The sequence below is a fragment of the Aethalodelphis obliquidens genome, unplaced genomic scaffold (genome assembly GCF_003676395.1).
Source record: "Aethalodelphis obliquidens isolate GAN/ISIS:26980383/991018 unplaced genomic scaffold, ASM367639v1 scaffold108, whole genome shotgun sequence".
Lineage (NCBI taxonomy): Eukaryota > Metazoa > Chordata > Mammalia > Artiodactyla > Delphinidae > Aethalodelphis > Aethalodelphis obliquidens.
Window position 1 is genome coordinate 825903 of NW_020838052.1, and position 15648 is coordinate 841550.

At 41.8% G+C, this 15648-nt stretch overlaps 1 pseudogene; it reads right to left on the minus strand.

Annotated features, from left to right (window-relative positions):
• Positions 1–1712: 1712 nt before the first annotated feature.
• Positions 1713–2367, minus strand: LOC113614912 (serine/arginine-rich splicing factor 3 pseudogene; annotated as a pseudogene).
• Between the last annotated feature and the right edge of the window lie 13281 nt (positions 2368–15648).

The following is a 15648-nucleotide window of genomic DNA, read 5'->3' on the forward strand; positions in this document are numbered from 1 at the left end:
ATCCATTCAGGGAGCCTGTGTCTTTTGGTTTGGAACATTTATTCCATTTACCTTTAAGGTAATAATCAATATGTATGTTCCTATTACCATTTTCTTAATTCTTATAGGTTTGTTTTTGTAGGTCCTTTTCCCCTCTTATGTTTCCCACTTAGAGAAGTTCCTTTAGCATTTGTTGTACAGCTGGTTTGATGGTGCTGAATTCTCTTAGGTTTTGCTTGTCTTTAAAGGTTTTGATTTCTCCATCGAATATGAATGAGATCCTTGCTGGGTAAAATAATCTTTGTTGTAGGTTCTTCCCTTTCATTACTTTAAGTATGTCATGCCTCTCCCTTCTGGCTTGTAGAGCTTCTGCTGAGAAATCAGTTGTTAACCTTATGGGTGTTCCCTTGTATGTTATTTGTCGTTTTTCCCTTGCTGCTTTCAATAATTTTTCTTTGTCTTTAATTTTTGTCAGTTTGATTACTATGTGTCTCGGCATGTTTCTCCTTGGGTTTATCATGTATGGGACTCTCCATGCTTCCTGGACTTGGGTGGCTATTTGCTTTCTCATATTAGGGAAGTTTTCAACTATAATCTCTTCAAATATTTTCTCGGGTCCTTTCTCTCTCTCTCCTCCCTCTGGGACCCCTGTAACACGAATGTTGTTGCATTTAATGTTTTCCCAGAGGTCTCTTTGGCTGTCATTTCTTTTCATTCGTTTTTCTTTATTCTGTTCCACAGCAGTTAATTCCACACTTCTGTCTTCCAGGTCATTTATCCGTTCTTCTGCCTCAGTTATTCTGCTATTGATTCCTTCTAGTGTAATTTTCATTTCAGTTATTGTTCATCTCTGTTTGTTTGTTCTTTAATTCTTCTAGGTCTTTGTTAAACATTGCGTCTTCTCGATCTTTTCCTCCATTCTTTTTCCGAGGTCCTGGATGTTCTTCACTACCATTATTGTGAATTCTTTTTCTGGAAGGTTTCTTTCTTCACTTCATTTAGGTGTTTTTTTTTTTTTTTGTAACCAAAACTTTAATCCCAAGGATTCTCACAAAACATATTACAAATGACAGCATGAAAAAAAAATCTTGCACAGTAACTCATAGTTCAGCTCTACAATGTACCCTTAAACTGGCAGGACATGGGTATCTTGAATAGTGTCAAATTTCCAAATAATATTACAAAGAGCTATGTATCCATATTCAGCAATCACAGAAGGTAAACTAACTTTCTTGAAACTTCTTAGATTCTAAACCCACTGGACAACCTCTTGTCCAGTGTGAAGACTAGTGGAATTTTTAAACCTCTAATCTAGTTTAAGGGTGCAGCTTTAATTTTTACCTGCTGGCTTGTGTTCACAGCAGCTTTTAAAGACCGCTTAACTACAGCTGCATACCATATCCCAGCTACAGAGTCTTTTCAATTTTTACCAGTTTTGTTTCCGTAATATTAAACATCACACTTTAGATGGGCAGGAGTTAGAGGTTTATTATCAATCTATGCAAGACTAAAAATTCAAAGCAAATTCAATTTTGTTTAAGGGAACATTGTAAAGTGACAATTCTTGATATTACATGCCTCATATGATCCATTTCAAACCATAGAGAATTACATCTTTTTGTGTCACTGTTCCAAGAGACAAACAAATGTGAACAGCTAAAATATTTTTAAAATGCACCAAGCTTATGAAGTCTCAAACAAAACTTGAATTTTCTGTACATACTCCTGTCAAATGAAGTTACTTCCTGTACACCACTCCTCTTGCAAACTGGTCTTCTATTTCCTTTCATTTCACCTAGATCGGCTACGAGACCTAGAGAAAGATGGGGACGGCTTGTGATTTCTCTCCTGGGACAGTGATCTCTCTCTTCTCCTATCTCTAGTAAGGGACCTGCTCTGGCTGCGGGAGAAACTTCTCCATCTTGGAGATCTGCGGCAAGGTGGAGGACTCCTCCTCCGATAATCATCTCGAGGGCGACGACCCCAAGAAGGAGGTGGGCCACGATTTCGACTTCTCTTTTCACCATTCGACAGTTCCACTCTTACTCGGTAGCCACATAGTGTTCTCCCATCTAGCTCTCGGACATCATCGGCTGCATCTCGAGGATCTTCAAATTCCACAAAAGCGAAGCTGGGAGGGTTTCTAGCAACCCACACACTTCGGAGTGGTCCATAATAGCCAAAAACTCGTTCCAATTCAGTCTTGTTACCATTGTTTCCAAGATTACCTACATAAACTTTACAGTCCAACGGACAGGAATCACGATGCATTTCGAGATCTCGGGTTAGAAACGCGTAGGCTCAAATCCACACACCCTCGCCTGGGTCTTCCCGGTCCCCTCGCGCCTGGCACCCACAGATGCTCTCCCACACCCGTCGTCCACGAAATGGCCCATTTAGGTGTTTTTCTGAAGTTTTATCTTGTTCCTTCATCTGGTACATAGCCCTCTGCCTTTTCATCTTGTCTATCTTTCTGTGAATGTGGTTTTTGTTCCACAGGCTGCAGAATTGTAGTTCTTCTTGATTCTGCTGTCTGCTCTCTTGTGAATGAGGCTATCTAAGAGGCTTGTGCACGTTTCCTGATGGGAGGGACTGGTGGTGGGTAGAGCTGGCTGTTGCTCTGGTGGGCCGAGCTCAGTAAAACTTTAATCCACTTGTCTGCTGATGGGTGGGGCTGGGTTCCCTCCCTGTTGGCTGTTTGGTCCGAGGTGACCCAAGAATGGAGCAAACCTGGGCTCTTTGTTGCAGCTAATGGCCTACTCTGGGAGGGCTCATGCCAAGGAGTACTTCCCAGATCTTCTGCTGCCATTGTCTTTGTCCTCACGGTGAGCCACAGCCACCCCCCACCTGTGCAGGAGGCCCTCCAAAACTAGCAGGTAGGTCTGGTTCAGTCTCCTATGGGGTCACTGCTCCTTCCCCTGTGTTCTGATGTGCACACTACTTTGTGTGTGCCCTCCAAGAGTGGTGTCTCTGTTTCCCCCAGTCATGTCAAAGTCCTTCAGTCAAATCCTGCCAGCCTTCAAAGTCTGATTCTCTAGGAGTTCCTCCTCCCATTGCTGGACCCCCAGGTTGGGAAGCCTGACGTAGGGCTCAGAACCTTCACTCCAGTGGGTGGCCTTCTGTGGTATAAGTGTTCTCCAGTTTGTGAGTCACCCCCCCAGAAGTTATGGGATTTGATTTTATTGTGAATATGCCCCTTCTACCGTCTCACTGTGGCTTCTTTGTCTTCGGATGTGGGATATCTTTTTGGTGAGTTCCAGTGTCTTCCTGTTGATGATTGTTCAGCATTTAGTTGTGATTCTGGTGCTCTCACAAGAGGGAGTTGATGATCCAATGCTGATAAATTATTATTAGCTAAAGTCCTTAGACTATATTAGGGTTCACTCTTTGTGTTATATATTTTAACCATAACAGTATCATTCAAAATAGTTTCACTGCCTCCTGTATCCCATGTGCTCCACCTATTCAGCCCTCCTATTTCCCCCACCCTGCCAACTCTTTGCAACTACTGATCTTTTTTACTGTCTCCCTCTAGTTTTGCCTGTTCCAGAATGTCATATACTTGGAAACATATGGTATATAGACTTTTCAGTTTGGCTTCTTTCACTTAGTTATATGCATTTAAGGTTTCTTTCTGTGCTTTTGTGGCTTGAGAGCTCATTTCTTTTTACTGATGAATAGCAATCAAGTCTATGGATGTACCAGACTTTATCCATTCACCTACTGAAGAACATCTTGGTTGCTTTCAAGTTTTGGTAATTATGAATAAAGCTGCCATAAATATTTGAGTGCATGTTTTCTTCATAAACATAAGTTTTAAACTCATTTGGGTAAATACCAAGAGACATATTTTCTGGGAATGAGTGGCCAAAATGGTGGAGTAGAAAGACCCTGAGCTCACTTCCTCCCATGGGCACACCAAAGTTACAACTGTTCAGATACAAACTTTCGATGAGAACAATGTGAAGACTAGAAGAAAACATTTTCCACAACTAAAGATATAAAGAAGGAACCACAGGGAGACAGGTGGGGGGGTAGAGATGCAATAGAGTCAATACCTATACCCGCCCTGGATAGGTGACCCACAAATGGGAGAATAATTACAATTGCAGAGGTTCTCCCCAAGGAAAGAGTGGTCTGAACCCCACATTAGGCTCCCCAGCCCAGGGGTCCTGCACCAGGAAGACAAGCCCCCAGAACATTTGACTTTGAAAGCCAGTGGGGCTTACTTTTGGGAGAGCTAGAGGGTTGTGGGAAATAGAGACTCCACTCTTAAAGGGCACACATAAAATCTCACACTCTCCAAGATCCAGGACAGAAGCAGTAATTTGAAAGTAGCCTGGGTAAGACCCACTTGTTGATCTTGGAGAGCCTCCCAGAGAGGCAGGAGGCAACTGGGACTCACACTGGAAGCATAGATGCTGGAAGGAGCCATTTTGGGGAGCTCAGCCTACCATGAGGACACTGGTGTTGGCAAGCACCATTCTGGATCCCTCCCTCTAGCTTATCAGTGGTGAGAGCCAGCCCTGCCCACTGGATAGTCAGAACCAATCCTGGGATACACCAGACCAAGCAGCTAGCCAGGCAGGGACACAGCCCCACTCACCAGCAGGCCAGCTGCCATAGGACCCCCTAAACCCCCAGCCACTCCAGGGCCCAGCCCTGCCCACCAGAGGGCCCAGGAACCAGCACCACACACCAGTGGGTTGTCACTAGCCCTGGAACACCTGGGACTAGTAGCCAGCCTTTGGAACATGACCCTGACAACCAGCAGGCTACCACCAACTCCAGGATCCCTGGGGCCTGAAGCCAGAGAACCCAGGACCTGGCTCCACCCATGGATGGGCTGGCACTAGCTCCAGGACCTGGCCTTACCCACGAGTGGGTGGGTGTCAGCACCTGGGACCCTATGGACCCCAATACTGCTCACCAGCTGGTGGACACCAGCCCAGGGACCACTGCCTCCCCACAGCCAGCAGTGACAGGACCCAGCCCACCCACCAGCAGGCCAGCAACAGCCCCAACACTATCTGGGCCCTGACCCCATCCATCAGTGGGCTGCCACCAGCTCTGGGACGTCCCAGACTCCACAGCCAACCATATAAGAAACCAGCCCCACCCACCAGCAGGCCAACACTAGCTCTGGGATCCTTAGCCCCACATCCAGCTACCTCAGGACCTGGCTCTGCAGACCAGTGGACCAACACTAGCCCCAGGAACCCCGGGACTCTGCAGCCAGCCATCTGGTGACACAGCTAAGCCTACCAGCAGGCCAACACCAGCACCAGGACTCCCTGGGTCATACAGCCAGCCATGCCAGGACATGGTCCTGCCCACCAGTGGCCAGCAGCCTCCACATTAGGTAACCAGTTGGACTGGAATGGGGCCAGCCATGCATATCAGCATGCAAAAACAGAAAGGCCCACACAATTCACATAGAGGGCAGCCCACACAGAGAACATATATCTCTGGTGACCAGAGGGGTGTGTACTGCCGGACCCCATAGGACGTCTCCTACATATGGCCACTTCTCCAGATCAGGAACATAACAAACCTACCAAATACATATAAATAAAAACAGAGAATTAAGCTAAATGAGGCCATAGAGGAATATGTTCCAAACAAAGGAACAAGATAAAACCCCAGAAGAACCAAGTGAAGTGGAGATAAGCAATCTACTGAACAAAGAGTTCAAGGTAATGATCATAAAGACACTCGTAGAACTCAGGAGAAGAATTAATGTAACAATACATTAAAAGGATCATACACCATGATCTAGTGGAATTTATCCCAGGGATGCAAGGATTTTTCAATATCTGCAAATCAAACATTGTGATACACCACATGAACAAATTGAAGAATAAAAACCATATGATCATCTCAATAGATGCAGAAAAAGCTTTTGAGAAAATTCAGCACCCATTTATGATAAAAACTCTCCAGAAAGTGGGCATAGAGGGAACATACCTCAATATAATAAAGGCCATATATGACAAACCTACAGCTAACATCATACTCAATGATGAAAACTGAAAGCAATTCCTCTAAGATCAGGAACAAGACAAGGATGTCCACTCTTGCCAATTTTATTCAACATAGTTTTGGAATTCCTAGGTACAGCAATCAAGAAGAAAAAGAAATAAAAAGAATCCAAATTGGAAAAGAAGAAATTTAACTGTCACTGTTTGCAGATGACATGATACTGTACATAGAAGATCCTAAAGACAGCGCCAGAAAACTACTAGAGTTCTTCAATGAATTTGGTAAAGTCACAGGTTACAAAATTAAAGCACAGAAACTTGTTGCATTTCTATACACTAACAACAAAAGATCAAAAAGAGAAATCCAACAAACAATTCCATTTACCATTGCATCAAAAAGAATAAAACACCCAGAAATAATCCTATCTAAGGAGACAAAAGACCTGTAATCTGAAAATAATAAGACGCGGATGAAAGAAATTGAAGAAGACACAAATAGATGGAAAGATATACCACGTTCTTGGATTGGATGAATCAATATTGTCAAAATACTATACTACCCAAAGCAATCTGCAGATTCAATGCAATCCCTATCAAATTACCAATGGCATTTTTCATAGAACTAGGACAAAAAATCTTAAAATTTGTGTGGAGATACAAAAGACCCCAAGTAGCCAAAGCACTCTTGAGAAATAAAACGGAGCAGGAGGAATCATGCTCCCTGACTTCAGACTACACTACAAAGCTACTGTCATCAAAACAGTATGGTGCAGGAGCAAGGACAGAAATGTAGATCAATGGAACAGGATAGAATGCCCAGTAATAAACCCACACACCTATGGTCAATTAATCTATGACAAAGGAGGCAAGACTAAATAATGAGGGAAATACAATATCTTCAATAAATGATGCTGGGAAAACTGGACAGGCTACATGTAAAAAATGAAATTAGAACATTCTTTAACACCATTCACAAAAATAAACTCAAAATGGATTAAAGACCTAAATGAGAGACTGAACACTGTAAAACTCTTAGAGGAAAACCTAAGCGGAACACTGTCTGACATAAATTGCAGCAATATCTTTTTTATCCACCTCCCAAAGTAATGGAAATAAAAACAAAAATAAACAAATTGGATATAATTAAACTCCAAAGCTTTTGCACAGCAAAGGAAACCATAAACAAAATGAAAAGAAAACCCACAGATTGGGAGAAAATATTTGCAAATGATGTGACTGACAAGGAATTAGTCTCCAAAATTTACAAACAGCTCATGTGGCTTAATATCATCCAAACACACCACCCAATCAAAAAATGGGCAGAAGTCCTAAATAGACACTTCTCTAAAGAAGATATATAGATGGCCAAGAGGCAAATGAAAAGGTGTTCAACATCGCTAACTATTAGAGAAATGCAAAACTACAATGAGCTATAACCTCACAGTAGTAAAAATGGCTATCATCAAAAAATCCACAAATGGTAAATGCTGGAGAGGGTGTGAAGAGAAAGGAACCCTCCTACACTGTTGGTGGGAATGTAAATTGATACAGCCACTATGCAGAACAGTATGGAGGTTCCATAAAAATCTGAAAATAGAGCTACCATATGATACTGCATTCCCACTCCTGGGCATATATCTGGAGAAAAACATGGTCCAAAAAGATACATGCACCTCAATGTTCATTGGAGCACTGTTTATAATAGCCAAGACATGGAAGCAACCTAAATGTCCATCGACAGAGGAATGGATGAAGAAAAATTGGTACATATATAAAAGGAAATATTACTCTGCCATTAAAAAGGATGAAATAATGTTATTTTTAGCAACATGCATGGAGCAAGAGATTGTCATACTGAGTGAATTAAGTCAGACAGAGAAAGAGAAATATCATATGATATCACTTATACAGGGAATCTAAAAAGAAATGATACAAATGACACATATTTACCAAACAGAAACAGACTCACAGACTTAGGGAATGAACTTATGAATACCAGGGTTGAAGGGTGGTGGGAAGGGATAGTTAGGGAGTTTGGGATTAACATGTACACACTTGTATATTTAAAATGGATAATCAACAAGAACCTACTGTATAGCACAGGGAATAGTCCTCAATTATATGTAACAACCTAAACGGGAAAAGAATTTGAAAAAGAATAGATACATGTATATTTATAATTGAACCACTTTGCTGTACACCTGAAACTATCACAACATTGTTAATCAACTATACTCCAATATAAAATAAAAAGTTAAAAAAAAGATTTATGTGCAAGTAGTTGTTTAAATACATGTTTTCAATTCTTTTGGTATATATTCAATAACAAGGAGTGGAATTACTGTGTCATATGGTAATTCTATGTTTTAAGTATTTGAGGAACTGACAAACTGTTTTCCCCTCCACATCCTCCCCAACATTTGCTAATTCCTGTTTCTTAGATTACAGCCTGCCTAGTGAGTATGAAGTGCTATCTCATTGTGTTTTTTTGATTGCATTTCTCTAATGACTAATTATATTGAGTGTCTTTTCTTGTGCCTCTTGGTAATTTGTATATTTTCTTTGGAGAAATGTCTATTCAAGTCCTTCGCCTATTTTATATTATTTTGTAGCACCATTTTCTCTTTTTTCAAAGTTTTTATTGGATTATATTTGATTTACAATGTTGTGTTAGTTTCAGGTGTATAAAGTGAGTCAGTTATACATATATCCACTCTTTTTAAAGATTCTTTTCCCATATAGGCCATTACAGAGCGTTGAGTAGAGTTCCTTGTGCTATAAGTAGGTCCTTATTCGTTACCTATTTTATATATAGTAGTGTGTATATGTCAGTCCAAATCTTCCAATTTATCCCTTCCCCCCTTGCTCCCTGGTAACCATGAGTCTGTTTTCTACATCTGTAACTCTATTTCTGTTTTGTAGATAAGTTCATTTGTACCCTTTTTCAGATTCCACATATAAGTGATATCATGTGATATTTGTCTTTGTTGGTCTGACTTACTTCACTCAGTATGGCAATCTCTAGGTCCATCCATGTTGCCTCAAATAGCATTATTTTGTTCTTTTGTATGGCTGAGTAATATTCCACTGTATATATGTACCACATCTTCTTTATCCATTCCTCTGTTGATGGACATTTAGGTTGCTTCCATGTCTTGGCTACTGTAAATAAAGTTGCAATGAACATTGGAGTGCATATGTATTTTCGAATTATGGATTTCTCTGGATATATGCTCGGGAGTGGGATTGGTGGATCATATGGTAGCTCTATTTATAGTTTTTTAAGGAACCTCCATACTGTTCTCCGTAGTGGCTGTACCCATTTACATTCCCACCAACAGTGTAGGATGGTTTCCTTTTCTCCATACCCTCTCCAGCATTTATTGTTTGTAGATTTTTTGGTGATGGCCATTCAGACTGGTGTGAGGTGATACCTTATTGTAGTTTTGATTTGCATTTTTCTAATAATTAGTGATGTTGAGCATCTTTTCATGTGCCTGTTGGCCATCTGTATTTCTTCTTTTGAGAAATGTCTATTGAGTTCTTCTGCCCATTTTTTAATCAAGTTGTTTGATTTTTTAATGTTGACTTATATGAGCTGTTTATACACTTTGGATATTAACCCCTTATTGCTCATCATTTGCAAATATTTTTCCCATTCGGAGGTTTGGCTTTTTGTTTTGTTTATGGTTTCCTTTGCTATGCAAAAGCTTTGAAGTTTAACTAAGTCTCATTTGTTTATTTTTGTTTTTATTTTCATTACTCTAAGAGGTGGTTCAAAAAAGATCTTGCTGGGGCTTCCCAGGTGGCGCAGTGGTTGAGAGTCCGCCTGCCAATGCAGGGGACCTGGGTTCGTGCCCCGGTCTGGGGGAATCCCGCATGCCACAGAGTGGCTGGGCCCATGAGCCATGGCCGCTGGGCCTGTGCATCCAGAGCCTGTGCTCCGCAGCGGGAGAGGCCACAGCAGTGAGAGGCCCACATACCACACACACAAAAAAAATTTAAAAAGATCTTGCTGTGATTTATGTCAGAGTGTTCTGCCTAAGTTTTCCTCTAAGAGTTTTATACTGTCCTGCCTTATGTTTAGGTCTTTAATCCATTTATTATTTATTTATTTAGTTGCACTGATTCTTAGTTGTGTCAGGCAGACTCCTTTGTTGTGGCTCACAGGCTCCTTAGTTGTGGCACGCATGCCCCTTAGTTGTGGAATGCAAACTCTTAGTTGTGGCATGCATGTGGGATCTAGTTCCCTGACCGTGGATCCAACCCAGGTTCTCTGCATTGGCAGTGTGGAGTCTTAACCACTGTGCCACCAGGGAAGTACCTTTAATCCATTTTGAGTTTCTTTTTGTGTATGGTGTTAGGCAGTGTTGTAATTTCATTCTTTTTTTTTTTTTTTTGCGGTATGCAGGCCTCTCACTGTTGTGGCCTCTCCCATTGCAGAGCACAGGCTCTGGACGCAAAGGCTCAGCGGCCATGGCTCACAGGCCCAGCCACTCCACGGCATGTGGGATCCTCCCATTCCGGGGCACGAATCCATGTCCCCTGCATCGGCAGGTGGACTCTCAGCCACTGCGCCACCAGGGAAGCCCTGTAATTTCATTCTTTTATATGTAACTGTCTAGTTTTCCCAGCACCACTTGTTGAAGAGACTGTGTTTTCTCCATTGCATATTCTTGCATCCTTTGTCATAGATTAGCTGACCATAGGTGCGTGAGGATCTTTCCTTTTTCTTAATGTCTACATTTATCACTATAGATTTCACTCTTAGCACAACTTTTGCTGCATTCCATAAGTTTTGGTGTATTGTGTTCCATTTTCATTTGTTTCAAGCTATTTTTAAATTTTCCTTTGATTTCATCTTTAATCCTTTTTTTATAAGGAGTGTGTCGTTCAATTTCCACACATATTTGTAAAAATTTTGTTTCCTCCTGTAATTGATTTCTAGTTTCTTACCATTGTGTTTAGAAAAGCTACTTGATATAATTACAAATTATTTAAAAAATCACTGAAACTTGTTTTGTGACCTACATATATTATCCTGGAGACTATTCCATGTGTGCTTGAGAAGAATGTGTATTCTTCTACTGTTGGATTGAATGTTCTGTATTTATCAGTTAGGTCTACTTGGTCTAAAGTACAGTTCAGATACAGTGTTTCCTTATTTTCTGTCTGGATGATCTATATATTGCTGACAGTGTGGTATTGAAGTATCTTGCTATTATTGTATTGTTGTTTATTACTCCCTTCTCATTTGTTAGTATTTGATTAACATTCAGGTGCTCTAATGTTGGGTGCATATATTTTTACAATTGATATATCCTGTTGATGAATTTACCCCTTTATCATTATATAATGACCTTCTTTGTCTCTTCTTACAGTTTCTGACTTAAAGTCTATTTTGTCCTTATAAGTACAGCTACCACTGCTCTGTTTCAGTTTCCATTTGTGTGAATATCTTTTTCCATTTCTTAACTTTGAGCTTGTGTGTATCCTTGAAGCTGAAGTGAGTCTCTTGTAGGCACAGTATAGTTGGATATTTTTTTAAAATCCATTCATCCACTCTCTGCCTCTTGATTGGAGAATTTAGTCTATTTACATTTAAAGTGATTTAGTGTTAGATAAGCACTGTTGCCATCTTTTAATTATTTTCTGGTTGCTTTTTTGTTGTTGTTTTCTCTTTTCCTCTTGTTGTCTGTCCTCCTTTGTGAATTGATGGTTTGTGTCATGGTATACTTTGATTCCCTTTTCTTTATCTTATGTGTATCTACCATAGGGTTGTACATGTGTGTGTGTGTGTGTGTGTGTGTGTATGTGGTTACCCTGATGCTTACTTGAAACATCTTGTGGATATATAACAGTCTATTTTAAGCTGATAATCACTTAAATTTGATTGTATAAAAAATGTCTATCTTCTACCTCCCTCCTCCCTATTTTATGTTTTTGTGTCACAATTTACATCTTTTTTTATATTGTTTCCCTTAACTAATTATTGTAGCTATAGCCTTTTAAAAAATACTTTTATTCTTTAAAGTTTACATTAGAGTTAAGTGTTTAACACTCCACCACATTACAATAGTAGAGTATTCTGAATCTGACTACATATTTAACTTTACCAGTGCATTGTGTATTTTCGTGTTACTAGTTAGTGTCCTTTCATTTCATCTTGAAGAACACCTTTCAGCATTTCTTTTAAGGCAGGTCTAATGGGAATAAACTCCCTCAGCTTTTGTTTGTTTTGCAAAGTCTTTGTCTTGCTTTTACTTTTTTAAAAAAAATATTTATTTATTTAGGCTGTTCTGGGTCTAAGTTGTGGCATGTGGAATCTTTGTTTCAGCATGTGAGATCTTTAGTTGTGGCATGCAAGCTCTTAGTTGTGACATTCATGTGGGATCTAGTTCCCTGACCAGGGATAAAACCCAGGCCCCCTGCATTAGGAGCATGGAGTCTTACCCACTGGACCACCAGGGGAGTCCCTATCTTGCTTTTACTTCTGATGGACAACTTTTCTGGGTAAAGTATTCTTGGTTGGCAGTTTTTCCTGTCACTTTTTAAAAAATTAATTAATTAATTAATTAATTAATTTTTGGCTGCGCTGGGTCTTCGTTGCTGTGCGCAGGTTTTCTCTAGTTGCGGTGAGTGGGGGGTACTCTTCATTGCAGTGCGCAGGCTTCTCATTATGGTGGCTTCTCTTGTTGCAGAGCACAGGCTCTAGGCACATGGGCTTCAGTAGTTGCAGCATGAGGGCTCAGTAGTTGCAGCTTGCAGGCTCTAGAGCGCAGGCTCAGTAGTTGTGGTGCACAGGCTTAGTTGCTCTGTGGCATGTGGGATCTTCCTAGACCAGTGCTCGAATCCGTGTCCCCTGCATTGGCAGGTGGATTCTTAACCATTGTACCACCAGGGAAGTCCTCCCCCATCACTTTGAATATATCAACCCATTCTCTCCCACCCTTCAAGGTTTCTGCTTAGAAGTCCACTCTTTCTATTGTATGAAAGAAAAAAATGTTTTTTGCTGATTTAAAATTCTCTCTTTGTCTTTGAGACAGTTTTATTTTAATGTGTCTTGGAGATAATACTTTTAGATAGAAATTTTGGGGTGACTCTTAGCTTCATGAATGTGGATGTCCAAATGTCTCCCCAGGTCAGCAAAATTCTCTGACATTATTTCCTTAAATAAGCTTTCTATTCTTTCCTACTTTTCTTTTCCTTCTGGGACTACAGTGATGTGTAGATTATTTCTCTTAGTGGTATCCCATTAGTTCTGAAGGCTTTCCTTCATTACTTTTCTTTTATTTATTTATTTATTTTTTTTGCTCCTCTGACAATTTCAAATGATTTGTCTTCAAGATCACTGATTCTTTCTTCTGCTTGGTCCAGTCTGCTGTTGAAACTCTCTATTGAATTCTTCACTTCAGTCACTGTATTCTTTAGCTACAAAATTTGTTTTGTTTTTTTATGATTTGTATCTGTTTGTTGAACTTCTCAATTTGTTCTTGTATTGTTCTTCCTGATTTCATTAAATTGTTCATTTGTGTTCTCTTGTAGGTGTCTGAGCATGTTTAGAATAATTATTTTGAATTCTTTGTTGGGAAATACCTATATCTCCATTTCTTTGGGGTCAGTTACTAGAAGTTTATTGTTTCCTTTGGTGGAGTCATATTTCTCTGATTTTCATGGTCCCTGTAGTGTTTTGTAGGTGTCTGTGCATTTGAAGAAGCAGTTGCTTCTATGGACTTCATGGACTGACTTTGGTAAGGAAAGACTTTTACCTGTATGTGTGTTGGGGGTGAGGTATGCTGGAAAGTGCCGTGACCCTGGTTCTAGTGGTGCAGATCACCAAGTGCAGGGGTGTGTGGTGGCACCAGGTCTGGGAGTGTGTGTGATATCTCTTCAGCTCAGGCTACTGGGGTCCACAGCACCAACAACCATGTGGTACATGGCAAGTGCTGTGGGGTCCACAGTGTCTGCACAGGCTGTTGGGTTCCTCAGTGGCACCTTCGGGTCCAGCATCTAGGGAACAGAGCAGGCAGTGGTAGTGGCTGGAATTGGTGGTGTGTACATACTCAGCTGCAGGGGCCAGATGCAGGTACCTGTGTAGTGTCAGGCACTAGTTGCAACAATACACATAGTGGTTAGGGGGTTAGGGCATCAACAAGGGCCAGTGCCAACTGGAGGCACACTGGCAGTCACAGGGGACCTGGCTGTCAGCACGTAATACTGTGGATGCTGGTTCTCACTACAGGCACATGGCAGTGGAGGCTGGTATTGGGTGTCAGGCTGGGGGCATGCAAGTGTTAAGTCTGGAGGGGCTAGCTGTTGGTGAGCCCAGTGATGTAGGCCAGTGACAGGAGACAGGGCTGGATCTGAGCCTATAAGTACCCGTGGAAGTCCTGGCTTGGACATGCCTTCCTGTGGTTGTGTAGTCTCCCCACAGGCATGTGAATGGCAGTGGAGACTGGTGACACGGGTCAGGCAGGTGACATGCAGGTACACAGTTGGAGAGGCTAGCTCCAGTTGAGCTCAGTGGTCCAGACCAATGATAGGGTCAGATCTGGGTCCATGAGCAGCTATGGAGACTCTGGTTGTTGTTGTTCACACTAGTGCCTGCACAGTCTTCCCAGGGACTTGTGCATGGCAATGGAATCCAGTGATGTGGGTTGTGCTGGGGATGTGCAGGTGCACAGATAGAGGGGCTATCCTTAGGTGAGGCCAGTGACAGGATACAGTCATATCTGCACCCATAGCATCTCTAGGGGCCTTGGCTTTGGCATGCACCTCTATGGCTGCAGAATCTTACAATGGGTGTGCCCATGGCAATGGAGGCCAGTGATGGGCATCAGGCCAATGGTGAGCAAAAGCATAGCTATAGGGACTAGCCCCGAGTGCACATATTGTGGTGGTGGTTAACTGCATGAGCTAGGCTGGCATTTTGCACTCATGCAGCTAAAGGGCCTGGGATTGTTGCTGGTGCAGTTTCTGGGCTATGGCATGGGCATGTAGGAAGGGAGCATGGAGGGACGCAAGCAGCTGGCATTTGTCAACACAAATACTTTTTCATGAAACATGGTGAAATCTACATGGGGTCTGTGGAGGCTGTGTTGGCCATTGGTTTCCTCAGCAGTGAAATCTGCTGGGTCTTCTGCAGAGCAGGTCACTGGGAAATTTGGTTATTCCCACTGCATGGCTGGTATTGGTAGCCCCTGATTTTCTTCCTTGTTCCTAGCCATCACTATATGTCTAAGCTTTGCTTGTCTCTGAACGGGGGGGCAGGGGGGAACCAAAATAGGTCTTTCATGCAGTGCCCCAAAAGGCTGGGGAAGTTGGTCTCCCAACCCATCCTCCTTTTCTAGCCAGGGAGGGTGAGGCAAAATCTTTCTAGTTGGGGAGTTCTCTCTTGGCACTGAGTAATGCTGGCTTGGGGGATGGGATGATGCAGGCAAAATGAAGCTGTTCTTCCTTCCGTGTTTGTGTGGTTATTCTCAAATATTTTGTTCCACTGTGCTGCTGAAACTTTTTAAGTGGACTCCAGAGCTCTCTCAGAGCTGTTTTTGTTCATGGATAGCTGTCTAGTTGTTGATCTTTGTGAGGGTATGGAGGCTGGGGTCGCCAACTCTTCCACCTTGGTGACTGTTCCTCTACACTAACATGATTTACCATGTATTCTTGTGGATTTAAGTTACCTTCGGGT